At 40.0% G+C, this 11,868-nt stretch overlaps 1 long non-coding RNA gene across 2 annotated transcripts; it reads right to left on the bottom strand.

Annotated features, from left to right (window-relative positions):
* Nucleotides 1–148: 148 nt before the first annotated feature.
* Nucleotides 149–6,067, bottom strand: LOC147489579 (uncharacterized). 2 transcript variants are annotated; one of them, XR_015202668.1, is made up of 2 exons: nt 5,543–6,067; nt 149–478 (listed from the first exon to the last, which is right to left on the bottom strand). It is a non-coding gene; the product is annotated as an uncharacterized LOC147489579 (long non-coding RNA). The 2 variants fall into 2 exon arrangements; XR_015202669.1 differs by having other exon boundaries at nt 5,534–6,051.
* Nucleotides 6,068–11,868: the final 5,801 nt, after the last annotated feature.

Raw genomic sequence — 11,868 nt, 5'->3', positions numbered from 1 at the left:
AAATTGACAATTTAACATTGTATCAGAACCACTGGTTTCTAAGAGGTCTCGAGTTCAACTCCTACCAAGTGAAGATGTCGAGTCCTTCTACCTGTGTATTATTTCGCTGAGGGAGAGTGTTGACAAATTAGTGATGGTACTATTCAAATGAAAGATATGGAAACCTATTACTTTTATTCCTTTTAAGTACACTACATTCAAGTTTACAGTTTCTTTTCAGATTAGCTTATGTACATGAATTACATCACAGGAGGCTGATCCTTGAGCTTCTTTGTTATTTCAGCAACATACTTACCGTGGTAATATGCCGGCTGGAGTTCTAACTCCTTGGGTAGACGGGACCAATGTGCATACATTCCAGCGCCATATGAAGAGCTCCTTTCACCTCACCCATCTCATAAACATGCCATTCCCAAATGTGTAAACCAGCGGAACAAATATCATACCATGAGGTGCTAACTGCATTATGGCTATTAAGCTACAACCGAAAGAGATGGTAGAAAGCAAAAGTGAGTATCATGCAGCATGCAGGTATGAGTTTCATATACTTAATTAAATAAAGTTTAGCTCAACAACTCACAAAAGTTTTAGTCAACATTAGTTAAGAGTTTGCAGACCCGCACTGTAAAAGAGTGTTTTAGTTCTACCTTACAAATGTAATAAGAGAAAAGAAAGGGTTTGGAAATGGGGAAGACCAAGTTCGTTGTAGAGTGAACTTCCTACGTATCTATCTCTCATTTCTGGGGGGAGAGTAAAATTAGCTCTGGCATAGTTCATGTAGGGAGTATTTATAGCTGGTGAACGTGGAGATCTATCTAGCATGTATACTGTCAAACACAAATGTATGGTTGAGATTGAGGAGTGTCGGAATGGTGTTGGTAGGAATCTTGTAATGATGGGGAGTGGTTACAGTTGTTCGTAATTTGCGGTAATGGAATGTGTAAGTACGGCTTTGGCAATGATTACTTTTAGAAGATAAGCTACGTCACGAGATAGAACGCTCTGTGTGAGGATGTGCGAGTTGATTTGTTATGGAGCGATCTCGTAGCTCGGGTGTGTGAGCTAATGATGTAGGTCGCTCTGAAGGCAGTTCGGGGAACGAGGTTAGAGGTCGGTGTGGTATTTCTGCTATGCTAGACACGTGCTTGATATTCCTGAATTAGAATATCACTCCCTCACACAGCCCCCTCTCAGTAGGTCGTGTTGTTCATTGAAACGATATGCTGAGAGAAAATGGTGGCGCATGTTGAGCATGAGTGAAGAAGCGAACTGGCGTGAATGGAAATACCCACCGTGCTGTGGAAGTCGGTTCGTGGTATATGACGAACTGATGTGGGGTGAAAATTGGCACGTAGCTGGCACGTGAGCGAATCTGAACAGTTGGTGAGGAAAATGTGTCGCCGCTTTTTCCAAACTTTTTGAAAAGACAGGTCCTTGGTAGACGTGTGTGCTAGGGCTTAGGTTGTAATCATGATGCGTTGGGAACTGGAGGGGCGGTTGTATAAAACAACTTTTAGAGATCCGAAAAGCCATCTTTTGTTTCGTTTCCAGAAACGCAGAGACTAGAACTTTTCAGGTTAGTGCTTCCGCCATTGTTGCTCCTCATTTTTCTTGTGTTCTTGCTTGTTTCGTTCAGTTGTTAGGTTGCCTTTAGCTTGTCTTGTTTAGGAGTTGGAATCACTATGAAAAAAAAGGAGATGTCTGATTCTGACGACACTCGATCTGAAGAGATTCGAGAAGTGTCATTGAGTTGTGGTGAAATGGAGGAGGAGAGGAAGGAATCAGTAGGGTTTGAGAGTGAGGATGTGGAGGAGGAAGTACGATCTGAGTATGTTGCTGCTGTAGCTAGTACTTTAGGTCGTGATGAGGGGTCGTCCTCTAGTGGGTTGCCCCCTAGAGCTGTAGATAAACGTGCGACGAAAGCTTTCACTGATCTAAGGGAAGTTTATGGTAGCCACGGGTACAACCTGGAGATACACGAACTGGAAAAGAATGTAAAGGTGTTTAGTGAGAAGTATACACCACCGAACTACGGGATAATAGTCTCGAGGGCCAGCTGAGGGCTGGTATGAGGATACTGTTCTCGAAGCTGACTTGTGAGTTTTTAAACTTCTGTTGGAAAGTGCCCTGCCAGTTTGTGGGTAATACCTGGCGGTTGCTTAGGGTGTTTGATCTGCTGAATGCGAGTGGTGAATACCGCATAAGGGTCGCTGACATTATTGAGCATTACTCAGTAAAGCGATCTCGCGCTTTTAACTTCAGCTTGCAAACAGTGACAGAAAAGTCTAGCGTGTTGAATGGTGTAAGCAATGAGGCTTGGGAGAGGAGGCCGTTGTTGTTAGTTGGGAATTTTTGTGTCAGAGGATATGGTTTGCAGACTAGGGTTTGTAATTTTTCGGGTGGGTAGGAGTGTATTGTTCTGTTGTTTTGATGTTTGGATTATTGATATTGTGACTGACATGTTTTTGTGCTGTTTTTGTAGAGTTCGTTATAAAGAAGCGAACTGAGCGGGGGGTGATAGAAAAGTTTGCGAAGTTAACTCGAGCTCAGAAACGGGAGAAACTGCCTGAGATTGCGCACTACTTTGTGGAACGAGGAGGTCGTGTGGTCAGGGAGAAGAGAAGGAATAAAAAAGAAAGGGCTCAGGGTCAAACTATGTGTGGATCTTCTAGTGAAGTAGCGATGGAGAAGAATAAGAGTGATCTGGTGACGAGGGAGGACAGGAACCGCAGCCGCTCTAGTCCTAAGCGACCTGTCAGGGGTGCTGGAGCCTCGGAGGTTGGTGGGTCGGTTAGGCGATCTGAAGGGGGAGGGGGGTCTAGTAGCTCTCCCTTTAAGTTGGAAGAGATCGCCTTCAGGCCTCGTTAGTGAAGCATCTTGTTGAAAAGAAAAGCTGATGTGGCTAAGCTTAGGGCTGCGGAGCTCGTTGTTGGGGGCGGCTTTGGTGCTGTTGGTGAGCAAGTTGGAGGTAAAACCACTCGGAGCACTAGGTCGAAGCCTGCGCCCGACCTGAGTATCTTGGATCTGGAGACCTTTGGAGTCGGTCAGAGTCCACCGCCAGTGTCCCGAGAGCCCAACTCGTCGGCGAAGTTAAAGGTGCCGAGTAAGGTGAGTGGGAAATCTGTTATAGTTGATGATGATTTGGATCGTCAGATAGTGTATGTGGACGACCATGGGGTGCAGCGAACCGATGTGAGCTTCAAGTCAAGTAAGATTGCGTCTTGTATGATTGACTACATGTCTCTGGATGGCAACCATAAAGAACTGGACTCCAAAGGCCTTACTGAGAATCTGAGGCGAATGGATCTGGCTCACTGTCTGGTAAGTGACGTTCTATAGATCTTGTTCTCTAATTCTTTATTGGAACCTCAGGAATTGATTGTTGTTGTATTTGTGTGCTCATGTAGCTTATGAGCGGATATCAAAAGCAGAAGGAGATCGCTTAGATATCTGAGTCGAATAGGGAGTCTGTGTCCAAGTTGAAAGAGGAATTGAAGAATGTCCAGGAGGCCTATGACATTGATCGCCAGGAGCTCGAGGACCTGAAAAAAGCACATCAGGACGTTTGTTTGACAAAGATCTTGTTGAGCACTGATTTGGAAGAAACAAAGTTGAAGCTTCACGCCGCGAGGGAAGAAGTTGATCTGCTAAGGCAGAGATTGTCAGGGTGACTAGCTATGCCCAGCACTGTAAAGACGTCGCTCAGTAGGCTACTAAAGTGTACAACACCCTGGACGCGGATTTTCTTGAGCTGGGGGTAGAATATAAGGCTTTCAAAGAGGAGCATGAACATGGGGCTTCCAGTACACCAGTGTTAAACGTACTGGAAGATACATGTGATGCTCCTATTTTGCCTGGAACTGCTTTGGAGGTCGTTTAGTCTCAAACTGAAGATGTCGCTGGTGATGTGCTTGTGGATGTAGATGCTACTGGTCTCTATTGTTGCAGGTGATAGGCACGCTGCGGAGGTTGAACTGGATCCCCTGTCTACTGAAAATTTGTCTGTTCTTTCTTGAATTTGTGAGATGTGAGTGATTTGTCCCGTCTTGATATTGTATGCTGTGATACATTAAAGCTGGTTTCCCGGGGTAACCTGGGGCAATTCGCCTTTCTTTATTGGTTGTTAAAACACTGAACGAACTGGCTTCCCGGATTGTTCTGGGGAACTCGTGGAATGATGAATAGTGGCTAACCGAGCTGGATTTCTTGAGTAGACTCAGCAGCTTGGCTAGTAGACAAACTGGGGCCTGAGTTTGGTCGTGGGTTCAATCCCCATAGACGGCGCTAATGTAAATGAGCGTTTTAGTTATACCTTACAAATGTGATAAGAGAAGAGAAGGGGTTTGAAAATGGGGAAGACCGAGTTCGTTATAGAGCAAACTACCTACGTATCTATCTCTCACTTCTGGGGGGAGAGTAGAATCAACTCTGGCGTAGTTCATGTAGAGAGTATTTATAACTGGTGAACGTGGAGATCTATCTAACACGTGTACTGTCAAACACAAATGTATGGTTGAGATTGAAAAAGAGTGTTGGAATGGTGTTGGTAGGAATCCTGTAATGATAGGGAGTAGTTACAGTGGTTCGTAATTTGCAGTAATGGAATGTGTAAGTATGGCTTTGGCAATGATTGCTTCTAGAAGATATGCTACGTCACGAGATAGAACGCTCTGTGTGAGGATGTGCGAGTTGATCTGTTATGGAGCGATCTTGCAGCTCGGGTGTGTGAGCTAATGATGTAGGTCGCTTTGAAGGCAGTTCAGGGAACGAGGTCAGAAGTCGGTGTGGTATTTCCGCTATGTTGGACACGTGCTTGATATTCCTGAATTAGAATATCACTCCCTCACAAACACGAATTTCTTTCACTCCAAAGACATCACTTTCTATAAATTATAGAAATGAAAATTTTCACTTTAGCAATTTGAAACAATGTTATTAAAATGTCTCAAATATCAATGTGAGTTTGTTATCTCAGTTTTTACACTTGTTTATCACTTGAGGATTTTCATAATGCACTGTTAGATGTCAGGCAAGCTATTGAAGGGTTGATGAAGACCAGCAGTGGTATGTGTACTGCAGGTCAGCTACAGGATTGTTGATCTTTTTTTTTTTTCGCTAAACACAGGATTGTTGATCACACCATCTCGATAATCAAAGCTTTTCTTAGCTATTGCCGCACCACAAATCCTGTTGGTAAGTTCAAGTCTGGTTTGAGCCACATTTCAATAACTCATGTGACTTATTAACTCAGTTCATGCCTATGTAAGCAATTTGAATGTGGGAATTATTCAAACACAGAGAAAAACAGAGAATGGAATCTTATTTGTTAGTTGATTTTGGTGGGAGCGTTTCCTACTCGAGTTCTAATCCTACACAAACTCTTCCACTCCCTGTAGTTCAGAAAAAATTCACCACGCAATTACAACTGAACGACACTTGGGGGGAAGATAAAGGTGATGTAGAACATAATTACTTAAAACAGTGTTAATTAGTTACAAAAATAAACAAATAAAGGTGATTAAGAACAATGTACCAGACATACATCGTCAACGGCTCACCACGTCAGCAGCAAACTTTTGGAAGATTTCGACGAAGCTCGGTTTGAAATGTAGTCATGGAGAAGGATGATTAAGATAATGAAGAAACAGAGAATGCAAAATACAACGCAGCAGCAACAGCAACACTTTCGAGTCCGTAGAATAATAGAATTAAAAGAACTGGACTGTCGGCGACGAGGTCGTGGTGGATACTGGTGCATCTTCAAATGTCAACTAACTTGATAACTGATACTCTCTACTAGTCTACTTATCTACCGATCTCTTTTGTGTAAAGTTTCGAAGTTGGACACAGAAGCCAAATTTCGAAGGGCTGGAAATATACCGATATCTTGAAAAACACGATTTGGTTCGTTGGGAACGTTAGTTAAAGACTGACCGTGCTTCATCGCTTCACATGCGGGCATGTGACTATTGAATTGCGTTTTGCTAGAGAGGGAGCCATTGCCAACAGCAATTCAATGAGACACCTATACCCAATACGTTTTTTTATTTTGAGAATCTATACCCAATATGTTACCCTAATAATGTGCTAAATGGTCAGGTTTTTGGGCCTAACGGGGTGGGGGTCCAGAATGTTACTTGACCACATACGTGGTTATAAAATCGAAACCAGACTGGAAAATACTTTGAAGTCGTCCCCACCAACCTCAAGACTCAAGAGTAGAGCCGGCCGCCCAGCCCTACCAATCTCTGCACTTTATTAAAGCAGAACACGAGAAAGTACGCATACAATGTAAAAGGATTTCTAGGGGTGACTTCGGATCGGATTAACCTCTTTCGGAATTTTTCTGAATTTTTTTCGGAACTTAATATGCTAGCCAAATCCGATCCAATTTTTTTTCGGATTCAAAATATATTTTCAATTTCAGAATTTTCGGAAATTTCAAAATACTTGGTAAATTTTCTTAAATCTCTTTACTTTCAATTATTTTTAGAATATCATACGCCAATGTTCATTATAGAGAGAGAAAATCATGTCTACAACACCAATGTACCAAAGAAAGAATACGCGACTTGTTTTTCGGTAAAATCCATTTTCATTCAAACAAGTGATCCAAGAAAAATGGAAAAAAGAACACGCAAAGAACCAACAAAGAAAGATGCATTCTATTGAGGTCTGGGTATTTATAATATTTCAATCTTTTTTCGTGTGTGGAAATTGAAGCGTGAAGTGTCTGTATGAATAATGGATTATGGTATTGACTCTAAAGTAGCTTTTACATAACATTTTATCTATTGAATTTGGCTTTTGATTGGTCCGAAGTCATTGTATGACTTCAATGACATTTTTTTCATATCATTGTTGTTATGGCGGGCGGTGTAATGAGCGAGTGGTCCAATTCAAGTGGGGAAATAGCGGCTATGTTATGTGTTTGTTTTATTTTTGGAAGTAAAAAACTAGAAAATGAATGAATGGTGGAGATATAATCAAGTGGATAGTGAGAGAAGTACATATTTTCGGAATAAATTGGCAATAATATCAGAAATTTCGGATCGGCTATATATTGGAACTTTCGGATTGGATATCGGATCGGTTTTTAAAGTTATAACCGAATCCGATCCAATTTTTTTTTGGAATTTTCGGAAATCGGAAAATCGGAAAATCAGCCCATGAAAACTACACCCAGAGCCAGACCAATTTCAGGTCGGATTTTGAAAAAATCAGAAATTCGACAAAAAGAGACACCCCTAAGCATTCCCTATGCGGGCAGAAGTAAATTGTCCATGTAGGCGCAACATTTGATAAGTTGCCATCAAAATTGTCATGTTTTGTATAAGCTAATAAGCTATCATAGCATGGGTTGTCCAATGCAAATCCATATAACAATGAAGGGTGGTGTGGGGGCCTCCATCTTAGGGTCCAAACACCTCTTCAGTATTCATGGCTGATTGTGGCATGGCTAACCTAAGTGTTTTAAGGGTTTGTGCAATTTGGTAAACTAAATCAATACCATGGGATCTATCTAAAAATCACCTAAAAGTCAATAATTGCGCCTGAGCTTCTAAATTGTTGGGTATAACACCCCGTGTTTTTCTTTTACTTTTCATATTACCATAATAATAATAATAATAATAATAATAATAATATATAAAACAAAAATAGGATAGATATTAGTTAAAGATAGAAAATCCCGTAGGTAAAAAGATAAACCTTCATCCTTGTTTTTAGGCGGTTTTCAAAACAAAAAGAAGTTAACACGGAGAGTTTTTTTGGAACACAAAGAGTTATACACAGAGAAAAAAAAAAGGAGTTTTACTGAGAGAGGAAAAAAGAATATTTTTCTGATAGCTGATATCAACGGGTAGCAGGAGCGTATCACGGGTGAGTAGTTATATTCTATTTTTTTCTATTTCACCTAACCTAGAGTTTTACAGTTTTACGGGTATGAAGAAAAAACCTAGTTTTCCACTCAGTATTATTGTTCTGCATATTCTTCTGTCGTTTTTTCTGTCGAATTGATAAACATGTTAACATATTGATTTGCGAGACTATGAAATTGAATTGGTAAAGCTTTATAGGCTGTTAATGACGGCGTAAGCCCAACAGCAAAAATCATCCTGGATTTGGTTTGAACTCTTTTTGTTATAGGATTGAACTTATATGGTTGTTGTTTTGGGTTGGATTAGGATTCGTGGGTTGTCGGGGAATGATGGGTAGTGAATTATTATTGTTTGAGTGCTGTGAAGCTCTGACAAAGCATTAATGGCCGTCAAAACGCGATGGTGAGGAGTGGAGGAAAAAGCAAGTTTGATTACACAATATTGTTGGGGTTTTAGTTGGGGATTGAAACCGAGTGGTTTCGGTGTGGTTGACTAGTGTTTGAGTGATGGTGAAGTCATCCACAGAGGGAAGCGTTAATGGCGGGATGCGATTTTTGAAGTGTGAGGGAATCGAGATTGGAGGGTATCGCCATATGGGGTTTTTTGTGAGGGTTAAAACCGAGTGGTTTAATAGTGGTGACGAGTGGTGGTTGTGGTGGCTGCTGTGGTGGTAGAGGCGTTGGTAAGGAAGATTAACAGTGAAGTTTTTTTGGTGTTGTTGGGCTTGGGGCGAAATCAATGTATGGGCTTGAGTGTTTTATGTTGAGATTTCATTTATGGGCTTAAGTTTTAGACTTTGGGCCTTAGTCTTTGGGTTTTTATTAGATTGACTTTGACTGTTGACCAGAGTTGACTTTGATTGTTGACCATAGTTGACTTTGACTGTTGACCAGAGTTGACTTTGATTGTTGACCATAGTTGACTTTGACTAGTTGACCAAGTTTGACTTTTAACTCATTTTATGATTTGGTCTATTAGGATAAGTCTAGGACTATTAGCGTGCTTGGCTTTAGGCTAAGACATTTATATATATACAAGTGTACGTGTATTAACTACTATGTGATATTTCAGTTTTTTATGATATACGACGCTATGACACTTAAACATAGATATATTAATAACGCGTAAACAATAATACAAGAAACAAGATACGTATTCATTCGTTCTCTGAAATAATATATGCAATAAAGTTCAATAATGCGTAAACAAATTTATCACACCCTTTTAGAATCTCTCCACGCCTCAAGTTTTGGAAATAATATTTTATAACTGAAGATGTCATGTGATAGGTGGGCATTTATTGAATGTACCATAAATAGACCGTTAGCGTTATAACTGGGTATTCATTAAATGTGGCGGGAATGACCTAAGGTACATAGGTACTAAAGGGTGGGTGTATAAGAAAAGTAATCGATTAATTAATAAGAGAAATTGATTTGATTGTGCGGGTGTGCTTGGACTTGCATTTGAATACTTATAAGATATCTACATATGTTATTTAGAATTTCTAACTTTTGTTTACAGGAGGGTAGGACTTAATAATATTTTGTGTAGGGACACTGTCCTATCCTTATACAGAAGTGGATATCGGTAAGATTTAATTCAATTACTAAGTTATTAAGATGAGTTATTATAATGAGTTAATAGAATGGAAGTCTTGCTTGGGCTATGCCGATTGAAATTACAGAACTACCTGTCTTCCAAGCTGAGAATGATTAAGTTATGGGTACATATAAAGTGTGGTTTGGATAATTAAAGTCTGGAAATGTTTTTATGTTGTTAGTCTACTCATACCAGCAAATTCCATTTTTGCTGACCCATGTATACTTTGTTTTGGCAATGTGGGTGTGTTCTTGGGAACATAGGTGGAAGGCAGTGAAACCACGACATTTGATTTGGATTCTTTCTTGGAGCAATCCGTTAGTTCTTTCATTAGGTCTGATTCTTTTTGGAAGTATGTAATAACGTAGTTTCATATTCATATGACATGAGAATACAATGTTGAAGACTTTTATTCATAGAGTTTGTTTTGATGATTTTTGGACGGAAGATAGTCTTTTAATAAAGTGATTGTTGAGAATTTTTGGAGATTATTGTTGTTAAGTTGATTTTTTATGATGTCGGTTTTCGGTTTTGGCACATGTTGTATCCACCCCGTCATAGCCTGGGTTTTTAGACAATTGAACATAGTGATGTTTGAGATATTTATATTTCAAATATTCACTTTGTAATTGTTTAGAAATTCGGGGTGTGAAATTGGGCCTCCAAATTTGACATGGTACTGCACAATTGGCTAAATTTTTTGGGTAGGCAGTTGGGTTTTTTTTGTTGGGCTTTTGCTTGGATGCGCGTTAGGGGCATCGAAGGCGCGCGTATCTATGTCGCACTGGGGGATGTTTCGTCGAAAGCCGCAAATCCGCATCTCATACTCTATGACACGCATAAATACTAGTCTATATAACAAAGAAGGGTGGAGTGGGTTGACAAATTCCACCTCACAAGGTAATACGTGGTTGTGTCACCCCCTAACCATAGCTAGGGCTGTCAATGGATCGGTTTGGATCAGGTTCTGGAAATCCGAACCCGAACCGATAAGAAATTTTGGAACCCAAAACCAAACCGAACCGATAAGAAATATTGGAAACCCGAAACCGAATCGAACCGATAAGAAATATTGCAAACCGAACCCGAACCGACCCAAACCGAAAACTATAAAATCAATTAAATCTTAAATTAAATCAATTAATTTCAACTACACAATTGATAAACATATACAAAATTAATCATAAATATTACTAAAATGTTATCTTATCGGTTTGGGTTCATATCGGTTCGTTGGAGGGCAAACCCGAAACCAAACCAATATCTTATCGGTTTGGTAGAAAATAAATCAAATTACCAAAACCCAAACCATTTTATATCGGTTTTGTAACGCCCGTATTTAAAATACGTATTTATTTATTAATTAATTTATTTATTTTTTTAAAATTCGCTGGATTGGATTTGGGATACGTGAGCCTGATTTTTGGGCCCGAGTTTGTGTTGGGCTTAGGTTTCAAACCCATGTATATATACATATTTTTCCAAAGAATAGGGTTTTTAGATAAAAATAAAATAAAATGGAGGCGGAGATAAGAAAGCTTGCTTGCTAGAGAGTTGGAGCGTGACGATTCGGACTATAAGAATTCGTGGAGCTTTTGATTAAAGTGAGTAGTTTAGTTTTTTCTCGTCTATAGTCTCGACTATACATAGACAACAGTTTTACAATAGTACAATGTTTCCGCTTATATTTTTCTTCTCTTTCTCGTCTGTGATTATTCTGCTTGTTATTGTTAAAACCGGTTAGATTGTTGGACTATTGAAAACTCTTAAGTGATTGTTCATGGAGGCGTGAGCCCCAAACAATCATCCTCTCCTTTATACTGTCGAATTGTGATACTGTGGTGGTGTGGCTATTTTATTTGAACTGTGGTATTGTGTTATTTGTTAGTTGATGTCGGGGGTTAAGTGTTTGATATTGGTTGTTAGTCGGTTGGATAGGGTGGCTGTTGGAAGCCTCGAAGAAGTTGTTAATGGCGTCAGCCCCATAGAAATCATCCCTGTATACTGGAAAATGAAGTTCCTTAAATACCATGATATTCGATGGCTCTCTCTCGAACCTTCCTTTGTCACGAGTCATTGACAGCAATGAGAGGCTACTAATTCAGTAATTCCAGAAAAGCCTCACCAAGCGCTCTGTCTTGGTTTGTGCAGCCAAGAGCACCACCTAGAGCACCAAGCGGATATTATTGAAAACATAACATCAATGGGGGAGGAATATGGTTTTGATGTCGGATCATATTCACTGCTTGAACTTTTAATTATATTTAATATGTTGTGTGTTGGTTGGATGATGTTTGGTGGTAGTGGGGATGATTGGGTGCTTGACAGTAGGGCGGATTGAAGCTTTGAATCCGGCGTTAATGGCGGCGCGAATATAGATCTAGAT

Source organism: Coptis chinensis, chromosome 7, assembly GCF_015680905.1.
Source record: "Coptis chinensis isolate HL-2020 chromosome 7, ASM1568090v1, whole genome shotgun sequence".
Taxonomy (NCBI): domain Eukaryota; kingdom Viridiplantae; phylum Streptophyta; class Magnoliopsida; order Ranunculales; family Ranunculaceae; genus Coptis; species Coptis chinensis.
Note: the sequence above shows the minus strand (reverse complement) of the source record. Positions and strands in the feature narration are given on the sequence as shown.